This window comes from Diceros bicornis, chromosome 22, assembly GCF_020826845.1.
Source record: "Diceros bicornis minor isolate mBicDic1 chromosome 22, mDicBic1.mat.cur, whole genome shotgun sequence".
NCBI classification, from domain to species: Eukaryota; Metazoa; Chordata; class Mammalia; order Perissodactyla; family Rhinocerotidae; genus Diceros; species Diceros bicornis.
The window spans coordinates 43,898,910-43,924,363 of NC_080761.1; the positions used below are offsets into that span (position 1 = coordinate 43,898,910).

General features: G+C 38.5%; 2 pseudogenes; both read left to right on the forward strand.

The window, feature by feature from the left end:
• The first annotated feature begins 2,921 nt into the window (after window positions 1-2,921).
• Window positions 2,922-3,585, forward strand: LOC131419816 (interferon omega-2-like; annotated as a pseudogene).
• A 3,363-nt stretch (window positions 3,586-6,948) lies between these two features.
• On the forward strand, window positions 6,949-20,645 carry LOC131420256 (interferon alpha-4-like; annotated as a pseudogene).
• Window positions 20,646-25,454: the final 4,809 nt, after the last annotated feature.

The window sequence follows — 25,454 nt, forward strand, 5'->3', positions numbered from 1 at the left end:
CCATCTTGGTCATACATGAGCCTCTTCAGCACTCACATCGCAACCACTGGTTGCAAAGACAGAGAGGAGAAGAGACTCTTCGCTGGACTCTATCAGTAGACAGCAGGAAGTGCAGTCTGGCCTGGAGGTGAGAAACGGAGCTGTCCTTGGGAGTGAGAAGAGCAGGCTGCCTGAAGAGGGCTCCACGGAATCAGTGAGTTCCTGAAGGAGGAAGGTCAGAGCCCATATGGCTGGAATCTGTAAGATGCTTTTTGTTTATTCTTAAACTCACAAGAAAACTCAGGAGTTAAAAATAAATAGGCTTCCAGGAGTCTGCAGTTAATGGGTTAATAAAGTTATTTTACTATATTTCATTGAAGAAATCACTGATACAATCTTTGACTACTTTTTCAATTTACAGAAAAATCTACTCCCTTCTAACTAATTAATAGGGATGTTGTCTGTTTTTCTTTAGATTTTAAAGTCAGTTTAATGGACTCATACCACACTCTTTTAACCTACAAAACAATAGACAACAATTCCTTGCCATTTGAAGTGGAACTCAGGGTCCTTTGTCATCTCATTCTCCTTGTAACCTCTGGCCCTCCAGGACCAGTTCAACTGACCCCATCTCTTATCAACAGAGTGATTAAGAGTTGCCTTTCAGAAAATATGCAAAGTTATGTAACCAAGGCATGGGCAAAAGAAGAAATCTAGACCTGAAAAGATGGGTGAACCAAAAATCCTCCTTTCCATGGAACCCAAGGACTGGGATGATAAATATCATGATTACTATTATCCAGATTAAGATCAGAATCATTTGGAACATTCTAATTCCCTTTCTTTTAGTTCTAGATTTCTTGAGGCAATCTTTTCATTGCCTGAGTGAATTTATCAACTGATGGAGTGCTCAGGCAAGGGCTGCTATCCACTACCCTGCCAGACAGGGTGAGTGTTCTAGCAACTGGGGTTCTGGTTGCCAGTCTCTGTGAGTTGGTTGGTGTGACTTCTTCCTTCTCTCCTCAGAGCTGATCACACGTGGATTAAATGAAAGAAAAATCATATGACTGATCTTGCAAAGCTGAAGATAGGCCATTGACCCAGGAGTTGGTCTTTGAGTGTCTGGCAGAAGCAGCCATTGTCCTGCCTTTGTGTTATTCAATATTGGCCTTCATTCTTCCCCTCTGCCATACCCTGGTCCCCAATTCAGCTGCACTGAATTTTGCTAACTCAGAATATGTCATTTTGTCAGTGGAAAATCACTTCCCTAGTCTACTTTCCTGACATTCAGACTTACATTTATTTTCTTTTTGCCAGCAAAACCACTGTCGAACTTTACTTTCTAGGACACTTGAAATGAAAAACAAAACATCTGAAGTCTTGAAAATGATAGAGGTTGCAGCATGTTTGCCTTTCTTTTACTTCCTTTATTGTTCTCACTTCATCATGAATTAGAATGTAATTCAGGAGCAGCAAGGCAAATATTGACCACTGAGCCACTAAGAGAAAAAAAAGATACAAAAATTTTAAATGAGAAGATCATGAAAGAGTAAAGAAAGGAAAACTATTTCTCCCTGATGTAGGAGCCTGGCCTTCACTGCCCTGTGTTCTCAGAGGGAGACAGAGACAGAGGAACAAAGAAGCCCAATGAAATCCACTGACTGATGAACAACCAAAGGTCATTAGTTTCTGTAACATAAGCTTCTAATGAGAGACAATATTATCATTGAATCCCATGTGCCCAGTTCAGAAACTTCCAGCATAGCAAGTGTTCAATAGTTTAAGTGAAAGAGTTGAATAGTGAAATCTGTACTCCACAAAATAAAAATTATTGCCGACTAAAGGGGAGATGATTACACCTTGGTAATTCCTCCACCTCCTTAGACAAAACAAAGTGTGCTATCAGCACCTGAGGGCTGGTGACACTTTTGATACCTGGGGACTCAGGTCAGGAGAGCAGAGATCACCACTGAGAACTAGGGTCCTACACAGACACTTTAGGAGAAAGGGCGAGGGTCCTGAAGGATTAATTATTTTGTCAACAAAGAAACAAGCCCTTCCACAGTAAAGAAATGTTGAAGTCCTCAGGAAGTGGTGAGCCTGCCCTCAGGGCATGAGTCCAGGAGACTTCAAGAGGAGGACTCTGTCACTCTAGAGGAGAGGGTGGTACGAGATGTGCCATCCTCCTTGTGAGTGAGGTGGTGCTGGGAAAATAAATTATCTTGGAATTAGAATCTCCACAGCCATATGCTCCTGAAAAGAACCAAGACTCCTGCTGGCACAGCCTGAGGAGCACTATAGGCCTCCAGTAAGAAATGGTAGAAAGAAAGGACAAAGTCTACGTTAGTTCTGACCTTGTGGACCCAGTGAAGCATAACCACATGGACCTGCATCAATGAGTTCTAGAAGGAAGAGAAACATTGGAGAAGCTCATTCGCTCATAATCATCAGCCTTTCCTGTAAATCAAACAGTAAATGAAACCCAGTCCTTGGTTCTAAAGAGGTTAATTGTCAAAGGTGGTCTGGTAAATCCCTCAACAAATACAGAGACCATTAGGGTTGAGGGAGCCTGACCTCCTATGTAAAGTAAGGAGGGTAAAATGGAGCCTAAGAGCAGGGCTACAAATGTGTCCTAGACAGAGAAGAACAATATTTACATATGAAAAAGAATGTGTGTATATGTGAGTATTGACATACCTACATCACTTCTGACTTTAGGACAAAGACCTTTCTCATTTGATGAGTATCCATTTGGATTGGCAAATCTGAAGTTTACTGGGAAAATTAAATTTCTATTGCAAAATTAAGAGTTTGGATTGATGACATCTTCTTAGACCATAAGGAGAATACATAAATGAAAACAAAAAAGGAATTAAAAGTAGAGAAATGTTTAGAAAATGAAAATTTGTGTGTTCCCTATTTAATGGCCATGCTTAGAAAGAATGTCATCAGAGAACCTCAGTCCAAGGTTCACCAGAAGCCTGGCTCAGCCAGGTCAGCAGCACCCTCGTTTTCCCCATGGCCCTCCTGCTCTCTCTACTGACGGCCCTGGTGGTGTTCAGCTATGGCCCTGGCAGATCTCTGGGCCGTGAACTGCCTCAGAACCATGTCTTGGTTAGCAGGAAGAACTTTGTGCTTCTGGGCCAAATGAGGAGAACCTCCTCCATCTTCTGTCTGAAGGACAGGAAAGACTTCAGCTTCCCCCAGGAGATGGTGGATGGCAGCCAGTTCCAGAAGGCCCCGGCCATCTCTGTCCTCCACGAGATGCTCCAGCAGATCTTCAACCTCTTCCACACAGAGCGCTCCTCTGCTGCCTGGAACACGACCCTCCTGGACAACCTCTGCACTGGACTCTATCGGCAGCTGGAAGACCTGGACACCTGTTTGGTGCAGGAGACGGGAGAGGAAGAATCTGCCCTGGGAACTGAGGGCCCCACACTGGCAGTGAAGAGGTACTTCCGGGGAATCCATCTCTACCTGAAAGAGAAGAAATACAGTGACTGTGCCTGGGAGATTGTCAGAGTGGAAATCATGAGATCCTTCTCTTCATTGACAAACTTGCAAGAAAGGTTAAGAATGAAGGATGGAGACCTGGGGTCAGCTTGAAATGATTCTCCTTGACTAATGTGCCATGTCACCCTTGCACATGTCTTTGGTCATTTCAAAGGCTGTTATTTCTGCTTTAGTCACAGAATTTATTGAATTTAATTTAGTAAATATTTTGTCAGTTGTATTAAACAAGAATATGTTAAAAATATTCAGATCCCCGGGGCATCAGTGCCTAAGAGATGACTGTCCTGATATTTTTATTTATTATTTGTTTATTTATTGATATTTATTTTTATATCTTAACATATTTATATTTATACCTTCATATAAAAGATATTTGCCTTTATATTGTATTAAAATTTAGAAAACATGTTGACCTTTCCATTTTATTAAATTTGCATTTTGTTTTGTTTATTAAATTCTTATATGCCGGCCCCATGGCTTAGCGGTTAGGTACGTGCACTCTGCTACTGGCGGCCCAGGTTCGCATCCTGGGCGCGCACCAACGCACCGCTTCTTCAGCCATACTGAGGCCGCGCCCCACATACAGCAACTGGAAGGGTGTGCAACTATGACATACAGCTATGTACCGGGGCTTTGGGGGAAAAAAAAAAGAAAAAAAGGAGAAGGATTGGCAATAGATGTTAGTTGAGAGTCGGTCTTCCTCAGCAAAAAAATAAATAAATAAATAAAAATCTTATAAAAGACAACTTCTTGAGTCTGTTTATCCTTCAAACCTAAATCTAAACCCTGGTTTTCTAAACCAAATCAAAGAACAGATAGTAATATCTAACTACACATTCATTCAGTTCCTGTCATATATATGAATTGAGTATCAAAGTGGTAGATTATTGAATTGCCTTCAAGAAACACAGGTGAATAAATCTAACACAATACTTTCTCTATTGAATTTTTCAATCCTGCAGGGAAACAGACATAAAAAGATTATAAATTTTAAAATTTCAATTATATTAAAAATACACAAAGAAGTAAAGGAAAATGATGTTCTTACATCATAAGCTTTAGATATAAATAATTTTGGAGAGAAAAAAGATATACTTTCTAGGGTGTCTGGGTGATATCTAAGTGCAGAAGTCTTGTGGGCTGCTGGGCATGTGGGTCTAGAATGAACAACCAATGCCATGGGTGCACGTATTAATTTGGGATTCCTCATTGAATATCTAGGCAGGAGGGCATAGGAATGGATGTGGTCACGTATAAATAAAGTGGATGACGAGAAGAGGACCTACACATAGTCCTGTAGACCTTCAACATTTAAAGGTAGGGCCAAGGAGAGTCTGCAATAGGCACTGAGGCTGAGTGGCCAGTGCCATTAGAAACACACATGGGGACAAAGAACGGGGAGACTACTGAAGGGAAGAAGTGTGTTTAAATGATAGAGTGGTGCTTGCAGGGCAGGTGCAGACTGAACTGTCCCAGTGGAGCTGAAAACAGACGCCGCTAGTGACCTCAGTAGGTTCTTGGTTAGTAGAAATAATGGGACAGAAACCAGATGGGAGTAGGCTGAAAAAGAAACACAAGTATGAGAACTAGGGGCACCATGTTTAGAAAATTATCCTGGGAAGCTTGTTTGTGAAGTGGAGGAGACTCTCCTGGAGAAATTCCTCACTGGACTTGGTCAGCAGCTGGGAGACCTGGAGATCTGTTAGTCAGGAGAAAAAAGTAAAAGAAATTCCAGAGGCCAGTACTTCCTATTGGCTGTGAAGATGTACTTCAAGGAACCAGTTTTTATTTTAAAGAGAAGGAACACAGTGAATGTAAGTAGGAGGTTGTCAGAGTGGAAATCAAGAGCCAGTTGTCTTCATGATTAATCTTGTTTCAAAAAAAGATACCAAAAATCCAGTTGACCTTGGATTTCGCAATGACTTTTTAGATACACCAAAGACACGATCCATGAAAGTAAAAAGTGATAAGTTGGATTTCATTAAAATTAAAAACTTCTGCTGCTCTGTGAAAGACACTGTCGCAACAATGAGAAGACAAGACATAGACTAGGAGAAAATATTTGCAAAATATAGATCTCATAAAGGACTGTTATCCAAAATATACAGAAAACTCCTAAAATTCAACAATAACAAAAAAAAAAACAATTAAAAATGGGCAAAAGATTCAAACAGACATTTCACCAAAGATGAGATACAGATGGCAATAAGCACATGAAAAGTTGCTCATCATACATCATTAGGGAAACGCAAATTAAAACAACAATGAGATTCCACCACACATCTATTAGAGTGGCTAAAATCCAGAACACTGATGACACTAAATGCTGGTGAGGATGTGGAGCAACAGGAACTCTGATTCACTGTTGGTGGGAATGCAAAATGGTACAGCCACTTTGGAAGACAGTTTGGCAGTTTCTGACAAAAGTAAACATACTCTTACCATACAATCTAGCAGTTGTGCTCATTGGGATTTACCCAAATGAGATGAAAACTTATGACCACACAAAACCTTGAACAGGGATGGTTATAGCAGCTTTATTTATAATTGCCAAAACTTGGAAACAACCAAGATGTCCTTCATAGGTGAATGAATAAATAAACTGTGCTACATCCAGACAACCAAATATCATTCTGTACTACAAAGAAATGAGCTATCCACAGACATAAAGGAAGCTTAAATGAATACTACCAAGTGAAAGATGCTAATCTGAAAGGCTACATACTGTATGATTCCATCTGTATGACATTCTAGAAAAGGGCAAAAGTATGAAGTCAATAAAAAGATCAGTGGTTGCTAAAGTTTGGGGAGGGAGATGAATAGGTGCAGCGCAAGGGATTTTTAGGGCAAGAAAACTTTTCTATATGATACTATAATGGTGCGTACATGTCATTATGCATTTGTCAAATCCCATGGAAAGTACGACACAACGAGTGAACCCTAATGTAAACTATGGTTTTAGTTGATTTTTTTTTTTAAGTAAGTAAGGAAAGAGCCTTGGGAAACAGATTCAGTGTAAAAGTGGCCTTGCTAAAGTTTCTGTGTGAAAGGAAAGCACAAAACTCAGGAGAAAGAGCAGAAAATGCCAGGTTCTGTGCTCGCTCCCTCAGAAACATGTCCGTCCCCTGCCAGGTGGCAGCCAAGCTCCCTCCTCAGCAGTCAGGGCCACTGAAAGGGAGATTTCTTACTCACTATTAAAGTGGCACAAAGATGGTTCCTAAGGACCAAAGGGACCAAAGGGTCGAGAAGCCCCACCAACTGAGACCAAAGCCCCCAAGTCTGAGTGTCTGACACAGGGCATCAGGAAAGGCCCTCTGCGGGCCCTCTGGCGGCCATCTGTGAATCACCAGAAATCAAATTGAAATGGAGCCCACTGACCCATGGAAATAGAGGGAGATACCGGGAAACAAATGATGACTTGTCATTTTTTGTGAGGAGTCCCCAAAGAATCACAGGATGCGGGTAGGTAATTATCACTACAGTCAAGATCCATCTAAAAAAAATGAATTTAAGCTACTTTGAATCTGTACATCACTTTGGGTAGTATGAACATTTTAACAATATTAACTCCAATCCAGGAACACAAGATGTCATTCCATTTATTTGTCTGTTCTTTAATTTCTTTCAGCAATGTTTGATAGTTTTCAGTGTACAAGTCTTTCATCTCTTTGGTTAAGTTTATTCCTAAGTATTTATTTCCTTTTGATGCTATTGTAAATGGGATTATTTTCTTAATTTCATTTTTTGATTGCTAATGGTTAGTTACAGAAACACAACTGATTTTGTGTGTATTTTGTCTCCTGCAACTTTGCTTAATTCATTTATTAGTACTAACAATTTGCGTGTGTGTGTAATCTTAGGGTTTTCTGTATATAAGATTGTGTCATATGGGAACGGAGATAAATTTACTTCTTTTCCAATTTGGATGGCTTGTATTTCTTTTTCTTGCCTAATTGCTCTGGCTAGGACTTCAAGTACCATGTTGAATACAAGTAGTGAGAGTGGCATCCTCAGCTTGTTCCCAGTCTTAGAGGAAAATATTTCAGTTTGTCACCATTGAGTATAATGTTAACTGTGGGTTTTTCATATATGGTCTTTATCATGTTGAGGGAATTTCCTTCTACTCCTAGTTCGTTGAGTGTTTTTGTCATAAAAGAGTGTTGAAACTTGTCAAATGCTTTTTCTGCATCAATTGAGATGATTACATGGTTTTCTCCTTTCATTTTGTCAATGTGATGTAGTTCATTGATTGATTTTTCTATGCTAAAACATCTTTGCAGGGTCCAGCCCAGTGGTGTAGCAGTTAAGTTCTCATGCTCCCCTTCAGTAGCCTGGGGCTCACCAGTTTGGATCCTGGGCATGGATCTATGCACTGCTCATCAAGCCATGCTGAGACAGCGTCCCACATAGAGCAACTAGAAGGATCTACAACTATGACATGAAACTATCTACTGGGGCTTTGAGGAGAAAAAAGGAAAAAAGGAGGAAGATTGGCAACAGATGTTAGCTCAGGACCAATCTTCCTCAAAGAAAAAAAAAAGGAATGATCATCATTAAAAAAAAAAACTCTTTGCATTCCAGGAGTAAATCCCATTTAGTCATGGTGTATAATTCTTTTAATCTATTGCTGAATTTGGTTTGCTAATATCTTGCTGAGGATTTTTGCATAAATATTCATCAGGCATATTCATCTATAGTTTTCTTTTTTTGTAGTATTTTTGTCTGCTTTTGATATCAGTGTAATGCTTGCCTCATAAAATGAGTTTGGAAGTGTTCTCTCCTCTTCAATTTTTTGGGAGAGTTTGAGATGGATTGGTGTTAATTTGGTAAGTGTTTGGTAGAATTTTCCAGTGAAGCCATCTAGTACTGGGCTTTTCTTTGTTGGGAGGTTTTTAATTATTGATTCAATTTCCTTGCTGTTTATGAATCTGTTCAGATTTTTATTTCTTCATGATTCAGTATTGGCAGGTTCTATATTTCAATTTATTGGTGTGTAATTGTTCATAGTCATCTCTTTTGCTCCTTTGTATTTCTGTGGGATCAGTTGTAATGTCTCCTCTTTCATTTTTGGTGTTTGTCATTTGAGTCTTCTCTCTTTTTTTTAGTTACTATAATTAAAGGCTTCTCAATTTTGTTGCTCTTTTCAAAACACCAACTCTTAGTTTCATTGATTTTTTTCTATTGATTTTCTATTCTCTATTTCCTTTATTTCTGCTCTAGTATTTATTATTTCCTTCCATCTGCTAACTATGAGTGTAGTTTGTTCTTTTTCTATTTCCTTAATGTGTAAAGATATGTTATTGATTTCAGATATTTCTTCTTTTTTTAATATAAGCATTTACAGTTGTAACTTTCCCTCTTAGCACTACTTTCACTGCATCACATAAGTTTTGATATGTTGTGTTTTCACTTTCATTTGTCTGAAGATATTCTCTAATTTCCTTTGTGTTCCCTCTTATATTTTTATTACATTTAGACATACATTTATTTTATTTTTATTCCCATGCATTGGAATGCAAAATCAGAAGACTTTTACTTTCTAGGAAAAGTGACATGAGAAATAAAGATATCTGGTCTTGTAAACAATATATACAAACAATTTTAGTTCATTTTTTTGATCATATTCACATCCCTCTATTGAGGTTAACCTGAAGATGAAAATAAAAGGAATCCAGGGGTAAAATACGGCATAAAAAGGGAATATGAAAAAATTCCCAATACAATCTCAAGTGAACAAAAAAAAAAGCTCATTTTCCAATGTTTGATAGACTGAGAATTATGGTTTGGGCAAAATTGCCTTGTATTCTCAGGGTTTGATGATTATATTGAACCCAAAATCCAATAAAAATGTGTTGACTGGATAAACTACTAAAACATATTGAATTTTGCAACATACATTTTTTGGAAAGAAGACTCACTCATCTACTATGCAAATCCCTATGTTCATTTTAGAACTTAGATCATTTACTTATTCAGTGATATAAAAGCTTAATTGAATCATGAAAAATAATGAATAATAAAATTTCTTTGTCTATTTAAAAAAATTTCATCCATTCTAGAATTTCTATCCTCATATAGACACCTGACTTTCTAACAGTGTCATCTAAAGATTATCAAATGATTTGAAGCCTAGGTTTCTGGGTGGTGGAAAAATTATGTCACAACTATTTACAGTTTGCACACATTCTGGGGATTTTGTCCATACTTGACAAGGGCAGGAAAGGTGGATTGATAATTTGGGGGACATAGGCAACTGCCCACCTCAAAAGTAATGTGTTAAATTGTCTGGTTACTGTGAGCTGTGTGAATTAGGAAGAGTGTGAGTTTAGATATGTGGCTCTGTGTATGACACCAGGCTAGCTGTTTTCTATTATGACAAAGCAGAGGGCAAATTAGAGATGAGGTAATAATTGTGAGTTTAATATAGTGGTAGGCAAAAGCTGAAATTGTGCTATGTTGCAGTTTGAATTCCCAGAGTCTCTTGAAGAACCTAGGATCCTAGCAGCTTTAGCAATGACCTCAGTAGGCTATATTGACACTCAGTAAGAGCAGAGTAGAAATATTAGCCATTTTCTCTTATAATCCTAGCATATGTGGCCATGATGAAGCAAAATAGCTTGGTCATTCATGAACACCTTCCAGTAGGAAGAGAAAATCTGAGAAACTGCTTTAGTAAAAATTATTTATTGAGTGATTACACTGGGCCTGGTGCTGAGGATAACACAGTGAATAACAGAGTCCAGTTACTAATGAGCTGATTTGTCAATGATGGTCTCATACATACTGTCTTAGTCTAGTTCAGGCTCCTATACAACAAAATACCACAGACTGGGTAGCTTAGAAAAACAGAAATTTATTGCTCACAGTTCTGGAGGCTGGAAGTCCAAGATCCTGGCTGCAGCAAGTTCGGGTGACGGCCTACTTATGGATTGCAGACTTCTCATTGTGTCCTCACAAGCTGAAAGGAGCCAGGGATCTCTCTGTAGCCTTTTTTCATAAGGGCAGGATGCCACTCATTCCACTCAGGGCTGGGCCTTTATGAGCTAAGCACCTCCCAAAGGCCCCGCCTCCTAATACCATCTCATCAAGCATTAGGATTTCAAGATATAAATTCGGGGGGACACAAACTATAGCACCTCCAAAGCTCAACCCTGTCCAACAAAATCTTATTCCTTAGTATTCATTTTTCTCATTGGGTTTTCTTGTGCATCATATAAGAAACCTTGACATTGAGCTCATGGGAGATATACAAAATATATTCAAGATCAGCATTATAAATAGATAGCTCACTAGAGAACTTTTCTTCCATCATTTGCTTGATCTCAAAATCATATTGTGAGAGGTGGCCTTCACTTACTTATGAACTGACATGGGCTTTCCGTGGATGTTGCTTACGTTTAAACCTCAGCGCTTCTTTGTGTGAGGTGGACTTTGAGAATTAAAAGCAAATAGTTTATATTTTATCAGTTAATTCTACTAAAGTTACACAACCATAAATAACTATGTCAGTTGCAGAAAAGAAAAAATATTGTCAGAGCATCTAGCAGCTAATGAAGTTAAAATTACTTTTTGATATGAAGCAAAAGTTAAGTACCTAAAAACACATGTTAAGAAAATAATTTGCATTTTCAATTGTTTTTAGCTGTTCAGAAAGATTTCTAAGTATATCATAATATTGATATTATGCTTATGTATTTATATAAAATTTTAATTAGAATATGTAAATGATACATTGCTATTTATATGAGTAAATATATTACATTAAAATCTCTCTGCAAACTTAGTTATAAAGTTATGTTAAATGTCAATAGCTTCTAAATTTAACTTTTACCTTAAAATTTTAGGTCATCTTTAATCTTGCATTGAATAAAATGAGTAAAGTTTGTACTTTCATTTTCTCTTTATAAAGTAGACATATATAGAGAGAACATAAACAGATACACCATATATCTGTGTTACTAAGTTTTCTTAGGGGGTTCAATTAGCAAAACATCTAAAAAGACTCTGGAGGCAGGAAGGAATAATCAAAAGAAATATATGGTTGAGAAACACTGTTCTAAACCCATGTAGAAAGTGCATAAAGGAAAGCAAAAACAGAAGTAGAAAGTAAGGGAAACATTCAGAAAATGGAAACTCACATGGGCCATATTTAAGACACATGCACAAAGGAAGGTCTTCAGAGAACCCAGAGACAAGGGTCACAGGTCACCCACCTCAGCCAGACCAGCAGCATCTGCAAGATCCCCAATATCCCTACCCTTTTCCTTCCTGACGGCCCTGGTGGTGCTCAGCTGCCACTCCATCTGCTCTCTGGGCTGTGACCTGCCTCACACCCACAGCCTGGGCAACACAAGGGTCTTGATGCTCCTGGAACAAATGAGGAGAATCTCCCCCTTCTCCTGCCTGAAGGACAGAAATAACTTTGGATTTCCCCAAGAGGTGTTCGATGGAAACCAGCTCCAGAAGGCTCAAGCCGTCTCTGTGGTCCATGAGATGATCCAGGAGATCTCCCACCTCTTCAGCACAGAGGGCTCGTCTGCTGCCTGGGATGAGACCCTCCTGGACAAATTCTACACTGGATTTGATTAGCAGCTGACTGACCTGAAAGCCTGTCTGACCCAGGAGGTGGGGGTGGAAAAGACTCCCCTGATGAATGAGGAGTCCATGCTGGCTGTGAGGAAATACTTCCAAAGAATTACTCTGTATCTGCAAGAGAAGAAATACAGCCCTTGTGCCTGGGATATTGTCAGAGCAGAAATCATGAGATCCTTCTCTTCATCAACAAACTTGCAAGGTTAAGGAGTGAGGAATGACACTTTATTCAACATGGAAATGATTCTCACTGACTAATGTCACACTTCCACATGTTCTGCCATGTCAACAAAACTCAGTTCTGCTGTAATCCTGACCTGAATTCATTCAAGTTTGTAAAATGTTTTCAAGTGTATTAATGAATATTGCATTTAACCCTGTGGACACTAGTCTCATACTGATGACCATGCTGATCTATTTAAATAATTTATTTAATTATTTATAATATTTAAATTATTTTTGTTCATATAATAATATGTGTACCTTTACATTGTGGTTTAATATAACAAAATATATTCTTTATATTTAGTCAATTTATTATTTTCTTTGTTCATTACATTTTTAGTATAGAAAATACCTTGTATTTCTTTATTCTTTAAAAAAGAAACACCACACTTGAGTGTGTAACCTAGTTAAAGAATGGATGACACAATTCATATACCCATCATTGTTATGTTCAAGCTAGAAGTAAAAATGGACTTCCTCTAAGCCAGGTTGTATGTTGCCCTCAGGATGCTGAGGTGGACATAACAAATATAGTTCCTGCTTTCTCATATGTTTGACTTTTGTAGGGAAAGTAACCTAAAAGCAATAATCAGTTGATTGATAATTAAATATTAATTATTTTTAAAATTAATACTAATTAATATTAGAAATAAATATCAGTCAGGTTTAATGCTATAATGAGAAGAAGGGAAAAAATGGAATTCTATCAGCAGAAGCTGGATTGAGTCATGTCAGGATATAAGAACAAAAGCAGTAGATATTCTCTTTATTTGCCTGGTAGATATCTAAGTGCAAGTGTCCACTGGATAGTTCCATTTGCAATTTACAAGCAATTCCATGAACTGTAAAGTGTGGGGAGGGAAGTGGTCACATGGCAAGAGAGTATGGAATGAGAAAACGACTTAAAATTGATTCCTAGGACCTTCAACTTTAAAAGGGAGGGAAGAGCCTCAAAGAAAATAGGTGGAATAGCCATGTGCTAACAGGATGAGAGAGAAAGGTGAGAAGACCATGTTTAAAGACTGAAACTGCTTAGAAGACTCAACATGCCCATGAAAATGTGGATGGAAACTGCCCACCACACTTGGGAAATAGATGGCATTGATCTCAGGGAGAGTTGATTAGGTAGAATTAATCACCAGAAATCATATTGGAGTGGGAGGACGGGTGAATACCAAAAGTTAATGACAATATATAGAAAATAGCTTTGAAAAGTTTGCCTTCTGAAGTGGAGGCGAGAAATAAGGTCTGCCCTAAAATAGAGTGTGGATTATTTTTTCTCCGCATCATTTTCCCTTTTGGAAATATGTTGCCTCTGGATAGATTTCATGGATTTAATATATTGACAAATCATATTAATATGTTTAATGTTTTATTTACTTCAAATCATGACATATTTAATTACTTACAATGATAATTTATCATTATTTTGATTAGTACCATGTTGAATGTCACTAAGCTGCTCTATGGATTGAAACCATCCAGCAAATGGGGAAACAGAACTGACATTCGTGAGAGCTGGTTTGGTGGAATTAATGAACAGAAACCACACTGGAGGAGTGGAAGGGTGATAAGAGAAGAGAAGAACTCCCATTGTCATTTTTTTCACCTGGGGATTCACTTTATTTCTTTCATCCTATTCAGACCGACATTTGTTTTCCTTTTGTCTCAGTGCATCCAAATGCCAGGACAGCTTTCTAAGAAAGTTGAGTGGAGAAAGAAAAAAATGGTGTATCGAAAATGATGGAAAATAATGGTACAGGCCCATTATGTTTCCATTTTTACTTTCCTATTTTGGTACTGACCTCAAGATGAAATAGAAAATATCTCAGAAGCAGCTAGACAACCCTTGCCCAGAACAATGCTAAATTAAAATGAATATGTAAAATTATAAAGACTCTGAAACTAGTAAACCATTGGTGACCTCTGGGAGAGTTGATTTGGTAGAATTAATCCCCAGAAACTATACTGGAGTAGGAGGATGGGTGAATAAGAGAAGTTAATGATGATATATAGAAAATAGCTTTAATAAGTTTGCCTTCTGAAGTGGAGGACAGGACATATTTAGTTGCTTACTCTCCTTGGTAACCATTCTCTGCTTCTGTCTGAGAAGTGCATAATACTCGTCCACCTTGGTCATACACAAGCCTCTTCAGCACTCACATCGCAACCATTGGTTGCAAAGACAGAGAGGAGAAGAGATTCTTCACTGGCCTCTATCAGTAGACAACAGGAAGTGTAGTCTGGGCTGGAGGTGAGAAACGGAGTTGTCCTTGGGAGTGAGAAGAGCAGGCTGGCCTGAAGAGGTCTCCTGGGGAATCAGTGAGTTCCTGAAGGAGGAAAGTCAGTGCCCATATGACTGGAATCTGTCAGGTGCTTTTTGTTTATTCTTAACGATTTTGAAATAAAGACATTTTAACTGGAAAAAAACTGAGATAATTTATTATTAAAAGATCCTTGTTATAATAGATGTTAGTACTTTACTTTATATGAAAGAACAAACAGCTGAAGGCCCAAATTTAAGGAAGTCTTAAAGAAGAATGCTGTTGTAAATATGTGGTTACATCTAAACAATCATTGACTGCATAAACACCAATAATAATTTTTAGGAAATAATTTTTCTAATTTTTAGGAAATAAAACAGGGTAGAACTAGAATACTGTGATCATAATTAAAGTATTGTTGGATTTTTCCATAAGTGAGTAAAGATATTGATTTTTCTTTGGTCTTTTTGAAAAGTCTATTGAAAACAATGTATTGTTAAATAACTAGGCAAAAAGAAGAGATGTAAAGCACATAAAAGAGGGGAAAGCTTAATAAATCAGAAAATATAAATATGAACATGTAATATGATAGAAGTAAATCTAAATACATCAGCAATCACTATAAGTGGCCTAAATTTTACAGCTGGAGAAATAGGTTTTTGGGATACCTCAAAAACAGTTTTCAGTACTTCCACTACTGATTATGATGTAATTACAGAGACTGGTTTTACCTCTCATCTTAACAACAAAAAGAAGAAAATACATGGAACAATACTTTTCAGACAAAGGATAATGTAGGACAGGACAGTAATCCCTGAAAAAGGGAAACAAATCAGGTGAGCTCTGTAATTGTTCCAATTTACCTCCTGTCGAGAAATCACAGGTTGTGCAAGGAAGGGGTAACCCAATCAGGCGTATTGAGTTGTTATTCTTAAACTAAAGAAAACTCGAGTTAAAAATAAGCTTCCAAGAGTCTTCAGTTAATGGATTAACAAAGTTATTTTACTATATTTCCTTGAAGAAATCACTCATAAAATCTTAGACTTTTTTTTCAATTGGTGGAAATATCTATTCCCTTCTAACTAATGAATAGGGATTTTGTCTGTTATTCTTTAGAATTTAAAGTCAGTTTAATGGCCTCATGCCATACCCCTTTGCCCTACAAAACAATAGACAACAATCCTTTGGCATTTGAAGTGGAACTCAGGATCCTTTGTCATCTCATTCTCTTTGTAACCTTGGGCCCTCCAGGACCAGTTCAACTGACCGCATCTCTTGTCAACAGAGTGACTAAGAATTGCTTTTCAGAAAATATGCAGTCATGTAACCAGGGCATGGGCAAAAGAAGAAATCTTGACCAGAAATGACCGTGGAGCCAAAGATTCTCTTTCCCATGGAACCCAAGGACTGGGACACGACCGGAACTTGAAAGTAGGACTCTTATAAGAAGCAAGGTATCCCTCATTCAGGAAGATCTGGTGTTAAAATTCCTTCCCCACTTCATCATAAATGTTTAGAACCCTGTCATAAATGCTAGTCTGTTCTCCCTAATCTCTTAAATTTCACCCCAAATCCTGAATCAGGGAGACAGATCTGAGGGCACACACCCCCTGTTCTCCCTGAAGGTCAATCTTGCAGAATAAAGCTGATCTCTTTCCCATAGGCTGACGCTGTAATTAATTGTCTTGTTTATGCGCATTGGGCAAGTGAACCCCAATTTTCTGTGGTAATAAATTAGTGACCATGAAGTGACAAGGTCCTGTGACTGGTTGCCCAAGGCTCTGGAACCCCCAGGGGGGGTTGGGTCCTTTCATTAACCCTAAGTGGTTACCTAGACAATTTTGTCTAGAGGCTTGACTGATTAGATTCCTGTTTCTGTGCTGCAGAGCTCCAGGCCCCAAGGCACTTTTCTTCCTTTGGGGGAAGAAACAGCTTCTGGATCAAGATGTCTCTCAGCTCTGGGTGAGTAACATTAAGAAAGCGACTGTCCCTTACCTCACCTCTCTGGTTTGATTTCTTGGAGATATGGGTTTAGTTTGTATTCTGAGGAATTTTGGCAGGCTGAGACTTGAACCTGGGGACTGAACCACATAAGGTAATTAGAGGCAGGATAAAAGTTGCTCCTAGATCTAGGCAAGTCTTTGCTCTGGTGCAGAGTTGCTCCTAGCAATCTGGTTTTGGGTAGCTCCTGGCACTGGTTCTGAGCTACTTCTGGAAAACTAGCTAGTATTCTGGTCTGTGTTATGCGTAGAATTGTATTGTGTGTTAATATTTGTCTGAATTGAATTGGCTCTTTTGGGGACTGAGTTTCTCAGCAACCATAACAAACTCTAGAAATTACCTTGTTTGTTGTGTCCACCTTGGGAAAAGCCCCCTAAAATGGGGATAACATAATCAGCTGTCAAGATAACCCAGGATAATTTAGAATTACAGTGGCTACTTTGGTGTCCTTTTGAGCTTTTGAACCGAGAAAGAAAGAAATCTTTAGAGTCAAGAGTCAAGAGCTCCACCTTTTGACCTAAAGGTTTCAGAAGCTATAAATGTTTACAAAGAACTGCAGAATCTTACCAAATTTGTTTTGTGTTCTGCAGGCTTGGCTTCATAATAGTCATGTTTGTGGGGGGGGAGTCCCAAAACTATGGTTGGACGAAAATGCTGTTGCACTCCATTTTGGTCAGAGATGGTCAGGCAGAAATGTGGGATGCACTCCTTTTTGTGGCTAAGGGTCCTACCAAACTGCCATCAGCCTCAGGGGAATTACATTGGCCATTAGAAGGAAGCCTCCGCTTGGCCTTCATTGTGAGGGCCTTGGTTTCAGGGATACCCAAAATTTTTGTGATCTGGTTCTAGCTGCAGCATAAATATACTTTTGACCAGCAGTGCCTAAATTCTGAAACAATGGGAAATGCTAATTTGATCCCTACCTGTAGCCCCTTAGGCTGCATTCTCCCGAATAGGGTGACTTTTAGCTAAGAGTATGTAGTGTGAGCTACTGAGTACTGATTGGTTTATTGATCCTTCTCCTCCCAGAGATGGTCACTATTTTTCCTTGTCTCTGTCTCTGTGTCATTTGTCATAAAAAGGAAAAAACTATAGGGCAAGACACAGGCATCTCCATAGCCTGTTGTCTGGGTGGGCCTGCAGTAAACTTTGCTAAAGGGCCCAGTATGCATATGAGGTGGAAACTGTAGCTAAGGGGCATATTGGAAGACAAAAATGGCCACAAAATTTGTGGGCACAGGTTGAGCAGTTAAAAGCCATTAGGGCACTCGCCACCTCAAGATGACTCTTGTGATAGAATAAGTTGGTCACGGAATGGGAAAGATGATGACAGGTCCCCCACCAACCTTAAAAAAATGTCTGTGCAGTGTGGTACTCCGTAAAGCACACACAAATCCCCAACCCCGGCACCTCTCTTCTAGGTATTAGTCTGGCTCCAAGGAACCCAAAGCATAGTTAAAGCTGTTAATGTGCATATAAGATGAGGTTTTTTTCCTTTTGTCTTGTTCTGTGACTTAATAAGTGGCTTTGTGACCTCTTTGGTCTCCACCATCCAGATGATGCATGTACCAATGTGCATCTCGGCAGCTAGTCAAATAGACTGAGGTTCTGAGATGTACTGTCTTTGTCGGGCTATATCAGCTCTCAGGGGAGTTTGCCATGAGGGGTCCCAGTCCATCAGGGGTCTTTGTCGTCTTAACCTTCATTCCTTGTTGGAGGACTACTGCCTGTGCAGGGGAAGCCTTTGCTTTCTTGGACTATTTTGGGGAGTGAACTTTCTGGATCTTGTAAGGGCTGCTTCTTTTGCATTCTCTTTTGGGGACACCTCCTGCATCCACAGTTAAGCCATAAATGCTTATTGGTTTGAGTTGCTATTAAGATCCTACTTGCCAGGACTGCCTAGTGGCATAGTGGTTAAGTTTGCATGCTCTATTTCAGTGACCCAGGGTTTGCAGGTTCCAATCCTGGGCACAGAAATACATACCACTTATCATGCTGTTCTGTGGTGGCATCCCACATACAAAATGGAGGAAGATTGGCAATATTCCTCAAGCAAAAAGATGAAGATTGGCAACAGATGTTAGCTCAAAAATCAAAACAAAATGAAACAAGATTCTACTCACCAGTGGTCAGAGGATGGGTCCTTAAGTTGGAAAAATTTTTAAATTGAAAAAATGTAGCTGAAAGTGTGGGTGAGCTTCTTTCCAGTTCTTTGGGGAATTGGAAACAATCACCTTTGTCTTGCAAATCCCTGCAGAGCCAGAGGCATGGCTCTAGAAGGCAGTTCAAAGTTCACTTGTCCTTTTACAATCCCAAAGCCTCCCCTGTTCCTCTCAAAATTCTCATAGATGTTGGCACATTATAAACTGACAAGACAAATATGCCCCAGAAACTCCATCTTGGAGAAAACTTGAATAGTTTCTCTGTGCCTTTGTGATGTAGTTCAACAGGTAGATCAACCTATAATGTCATTTGAGTTACAACCCAATTTCTGAGAAATCAAGAGCAACTGTCCTTAAAAAAAATCCTTACAAAACTGGAAACGCAGCTATAGAGGCAGTTCAGATTCTGTCCATTTCCCTTATCTCTAAGAGCTTGCAAACCCTCTGGGGACTATCTAGCCCACCACTGAATCTTAGAACTGAAGAAAAAAGAAGCAAAAGGAAAGAAAAATAGCCATAGCATTTTGAGAATCTTCTCCACAAATATTAGTAAAAAGGCTTAAAACAAAATTAGGATTCACAACCATGGAGCCTTGTATTCGTGGCAGTTATTTTAAAACAATAGCTGTGGAGTCTCTGTGTATGTGTGTGTATATATAGAGAGATGTACAAAAGTGTGTGTATGATATCTTACTTCCAGATGGTATAATTTCTAAAGAGCTCTATTCAACTGGCTTAAAGTAAGTGCTTATATAAATTATTTCTAACTGTAACAGGAACTAACCCAAATGTCTTTCAGGTTAACATGATATAAATTAATCTTTGATAAATTAAAACTTATTTAACATTGTTGGTTTGATTAAAATAGGCATGTCCTCAGAGTTACCAGCATTGGATATGATGCAGACATGCAGCCTGGGTTTACTAGTCAAATAAGCTCATGTTATCCCTGTTACAAATTTGTCAGCAAAATAATAGCTTAGAATGATAATAGATTTTGTCTGATGTGTCAAAGTCTTTATAGGCAATCTAAATAATTATTGGAAATGGGTAAACTAAATAAATGTAAAAAAGATAAAAATTTTTAACAATGATTATGTGTAACAAAGTATGCAATTAAAACAACTTAAGATGATGGCTAACTGCTTTAGCGTCACATAAAGCTTTGTGAGTAATCTAAAAATTATTGCTACAAACAAATGGTCTGGATGTAAGTGAGATATGAATTTATAGATAAACTTTCAGCAATAATTATAGTTTATGACTTGAGTACTTAAAATAGCTTCCACAATCTCTTTGGTAACTTGAAACTTTCAAGTTTTTCTAGGTCAAATTAAATGATAAAAATTCATTGAGTATCTAGAACATTTCCAAATAAGAAAATATTAGATGTTAATTATTAAATATAGGTTTACCTACTTTGGCTTCTTATTACAGAAAAACTAAAATATGTTTGGGTCTATTAGTAAACATGTCTTGTATTTTATTAAAAGATTGTACAATGAAGTAACATGTTTCTAGAAATTATGGAAAGTGTTTATAAACTTGCCAAGCCACAGAATGCTACTGTAAAAGACAGTTTATGATTGCTTACTTCTTAGTTTTCAATAAAATTAAGGCCAGTAAGGGTTAGAAATTTCAATTAATATATGTAATTAAAACTACTAAAAATTAATAAGAAAAACATCTTTGTATTCAAGAAAAGTAAGATATATGTTTTCAGTAAAGAAGGTATAAAGAATGGAAATACTTTTGTTTGTTTTGTTAAGAAAGATACATTTGTCCTAAAGTACTAGGAGGGAAGAAAGAAGACATGGGGCAAATTCTGAATGGAAAAAAAAAGAAAGTTACAGAAGGTTTGCAGAGGAGGAACCCCGAGGAAAGAGTTGTGCATGGTCAAGTTGGTTAAGACTGAAATGAATTTAATTAAGTAAGTAAGATTAAATATCAAAAGTAAGCTGGTGCAAAATTACAATTTGGCTTTCTCTCTTAAAAAGATAATTTTCTTGAACTTTTAGTCTGCTCTTGATAAACAGATTATGAAAGAGTTTTTTTCTTTGAGTAGCCTACTAGAAAGTTAGGGATTTTATGTTTTATCAAAATAAATTTCCTATGTTGTCTTTATCAGGTCTTTAATCACAGGTACTCAGGTTTTTCTTACAGCTACTTAATTTTCTGCATTGGCCTGAAAATCTTTAATTGTCACCACGGTTAAATGGATAACTAAACATTGTTTCATAGGGACCTATGATATTATGTGGGTAAAACTTATTGATATAAGTGTTTTAAAAAATTATATAACATTCCTAAAATTCTGATCTGTCCTGGTTGTCAGCCATAATTCTAGTTATTATCTTGAAGTGTTGTATGTCACAGAAATAGCCAAGTTTCTTTGTCAATTGCCCTTTTGAATTTATTATCATTTTCAGATAGTTGCTCTATTACTCTGATGCTTTTGCAAATATGATTCGTCTTCAGAGAGATTAGTGGAAAGGTCTCTGACACTTACTCTAGAATACAAGTTTCTGATAAACTTTCAGATCATAAAATTAAACTGGGTAAGAAATTACAGAATTCTAATGGAGAAACTGATGACTTCATGAAACTGCTAACAGAAGATTAAGATCAAGAATCAATTACATAGGACTGAATGAACTGATGAGGATGATTATAATTTTTGTGAGTTTTGAGATATTGCTGCTTTTTTTGATGTTTTGTTTTTTCCAGATTTAAGAAACCTTTTTCTCTTTTTCTTAAGCTAACTATGACTTCTAGCAATTTGGTAAATTATACCTTTGTAAACAGAACTGAACCATTTATCTTTTTTATCCCCACCTGATCCCTCCGAAATTTGGAAACTCTTGGTGAGTGAATATTGTTTTCATGGCAATACAGTTATTTGCATAAGTTCAATAAGAATTTGTTCTCCTTATAACAAGACACAATTGGAAACATTGGTTATAGAACCAAAGCTTTGACTGGAATGTCATATTTGAGAGAAACATGCAGACTTAGATATGATAAGACAACTTTTGAGGAACAAAGGTAGACTTTATTGAATAAAGCCCCCTGGAAATATTGGCCTAGTACCTTGTCTACAGAATTCTAAGCAACCTTACCAGCTGAGTAAAGAAGGTCACTTCCCTGGTACATATAAGGAACTTCATGATATTTTGAGGAACCTTAAGAGAAGAGAGGAATCCACTCAAATCTATAGGTATTGCAGCCAGAGTCTGACAACAAGTCATTGGTCTGGCTTTCCTGGCCTGAAGAGGCCTTTAAAGTTCAATCTGAGATCCTTATAAAAAGTTCCAGCAAAGCAAAGTTGAAAAAGCCTATATAATCAATTGTTATTCTTACTGTATTTATGTAAATAATTGGGTCAAGGTTATTGAAATTAACGTTGCAAAACAATGAGTCTTAATTTGGCTATATTTGGTAAAAATGAGGGTGATTTTAGAGATGAAAATTATGTTTCAATAAAAATTATAGTACACTTAGATTCTAGTTCTGTTAATTGTCTCTGAGGTTTCGTTTTCTATCCATAAACTGGACCAGATCCTGAATTCTTCCAGTCTCCTGAAATATCTGGCCACAAATATCCAAACTAATGTTTTCAATTTTTCCATCAATTTTTCCCACCCCCCCCAGCCAACTTCCTGTGTTGTCACCAGCAAGACCCCTGGAATGACCAGCCAGGCAGAGAAACAGTAAACAGAGGGGGTTGCAGCACCAACATGGCCACGTCTACACCCCACAAACTGGTAAAGAATCCAGGAGTTCACTGCACCAGTATTTAGAAGCTTTGAAGTTCTGATTCCACTAGGAGGAGTCTGCATCAGTCACATGAGCTTATTTGCTCAATAAAACAAAAGCGAGCATCAGGAACTGTGGAGTTGTAAGAGCCAGCAGCAGCTGGAGAAGTTGGAATGTAAGAAACTCGGTACATTTTGGTATACAGGGCACTCGATGGCACAGATTATGTCAAGGAGGGCCGGCCCAGTGGCATAGCAGTTAAGTGCGCGCATTCTGCTTCAGCGGCCCAGGGTTCACAGGTTTGGATCCCAAATGCCCACTGATGCACCACTTGTCAAGGCACACTGTGGTAGTGTCCCATATAAAGTAGAGGAAGATGGGCACGAATGTTAGCCCAGGGCCAATCCTCCTCAGCAAAAAGAGAAGGATTAGCATCGGATGTTAGCTCACGGCTAATCTTCCTCACACACACACACACACAAAAGATGTCAAGTGTGTTACATTCAAGTTACAAATGTGTTGTTTGGCCAAGGTGGAGGTCTGCTGATCTAAACTGTAAAGATCATGGTGGGCTTCTACATTTATGGTTTCTCAGCCTCCAGGTCCATTTTAGGGCTAGTTGCAGGATGGCTGGTTGTTGACCATGCCAAGTTGACTCATAGAATTAAGCATCACAAAGGCTTCCCTGGAGAAAGGATGTTCAGATTCTCAGCAGCATCTCTGGTTCTCGTGGACAGTGATATTCCTAGAATGTAGTTAAGAGCTCAGGCTGTGGAGTCAGAGGCCTGGATTCCACAATGTTGCCATGACCTTGGGAAAGTTATTAATCTCCCTGTGGCTCTGTTTTCTTCTTCACAGAATGGGGAGAATGAAAGGACCCACATCTGCCCATTTTGTTAGCTGACATATGCTCAAGTGACTGACACATGTAGGTGCTTGAGAAACACCTGTTTCATAAATTCACGTTCACTCCTGGGAGTGTTCGGAGGAATGAATCCCAAGTATTAACATGCTTAGAACAGCACCTAGTCCAGGGATGGCGCTCAATAATGTCATCCTTATTTTTAATATTGTCATAGAATATTCCAGCTATATTATCTTCAGCATTAATGATATTGAGATGGTCCAAGTTTCTGAATGGATTCACTCATTGTGTGAAGTGCCCAATGCAAAGCACTAATATTCATTTATTCTGCTAGATAGAATTAGTGAATTAGTAAGTTGGTCTTCTTATTTCAAGTGAGTTTCTTGTGAGTTGGTTGGTATGATTCCCCCTCCTTGTCCCAAAACTGATTACATCTGGATTAAAAAAAAAAAGAGAGAAAGAATAATCACATGACTGGTTTGGCAAAGGTAAAGGCTGGCCACTGGGCAAGAATAACTTTCCTTTAAGCCCCTACCAGAAGCCATCAGCTTGCTGCTCTCTCTGTACTTCTACTGTGCCCTTCATCCTTCCTCTTTACTATAACCCTTAGACTTCAGTTTTGTTGCACTGAATTTAGCTGAATTATACTATGTCACTTTGTTCCTTGAGAGAGGGTCAGCCTTTTTGTTCAATTCAGGCCTTCAATTGACTGGATGAGGGCCTCTCACATTGGGGATGCAATCTGCTTTACTCAGCCTATCTACTCAAATGTTAACCTCCTCCAAAATACTCTCACAGACATACCTAGAATGTTTGACCAAATATTTGGGTACTCCATGGTCCAGTCAAGTTAACACATAACATTAACCATCACTAGGGACAGAAGATGAAATACTGCAAAGCCCAGCAGATTGGTGAACACTGTATCTCCATAAGCCCGGGTACTCTGTATGAATTGGGTTTTATCATTTCAACCTGACACAGAGCCATGGGTGAACATTCTCTGGACACCACCTGAGTGATTAAGGTTTTAAAGAAGACAGTTTTGTTTTGGTCAAAAAGATCATTCCCTTTTACAATCAAGGTATACATATATACAATTTTTTGACAATTAAGTTCACCCAAGATATTCATATTATGTGAAATTGTGTAAAACCATGATTCTCTGCCCCAAGGTTGCTGTCTGCTGTCAGGATAAGTGCCCACAAGACACCCCTATTGCAGCCCTGTCCACCCTGTGCCTCATTCTTCCCCTAATTCTCTTCTCGTGCTTCTAGAACCTAGGTCCTAAACACATCTGTCACCAACACAAGGGCAGTTCAGACCCCAAGCTCTCCTAATGAGACTGAGAGTTTGACTAGCATCTAAACATGAAGTCCAGAAACATGGACAACTTGGATTCATACGAGTTTAGCACCACCTGCGTGCAGAGCACTGAGACAGGCCTGCTGGAGAGAGGAGACTACTGTGCAGGGCACAAAGACCATGTCTGCAGGGATGTTTTAAGGCCTGGAAAATCCCTTTTTGGATAAGTGCCCTCCTTACAGCCATTGTTTATACATCGTGCAGCATATTGTTCTTGGTGCAGAGCTGGCATCTCTGCATTGAGGAACCTTCTATGGTCTTTGTGTGCTTGGTAGAGCCATGGAATATCCCTTCAGGGACATACACACTCAGGCAACAGAAGTAGGTCCTGCAATTTGTGACAAGCGTCCACATGGCCAGGTGTTCTAAATCATTCTCCGTATACCTCTGCATCCACGGGTCTGGGTCAACAGTTAAAGGGCTGAGTGGAGTGACTGCTAAAAAGGAAGAGCCATGTGGGGAGTGGGCACAAGGGGTGGAGGGATGCATTTATGTGGTGACTGAAAAACAATAATGTACAACAAAAATTTCACAATAGAAAAAAAAGAAAAAAAGAAGAGCCATGAAATGTAGTCACCAAAAAGGAGGAGAGTCATCATGAAACTAAGTAGAGAAAAGAGCCACTGTGGCCACCCGTTGTACCATTTCCACCTGGAGGAGAGAAGAGGTCAGGGTCAATGTCATCCTGGCTCCACTCCAGTTTCTTGGCCCTTCCTTAGCTTCCACATCCAG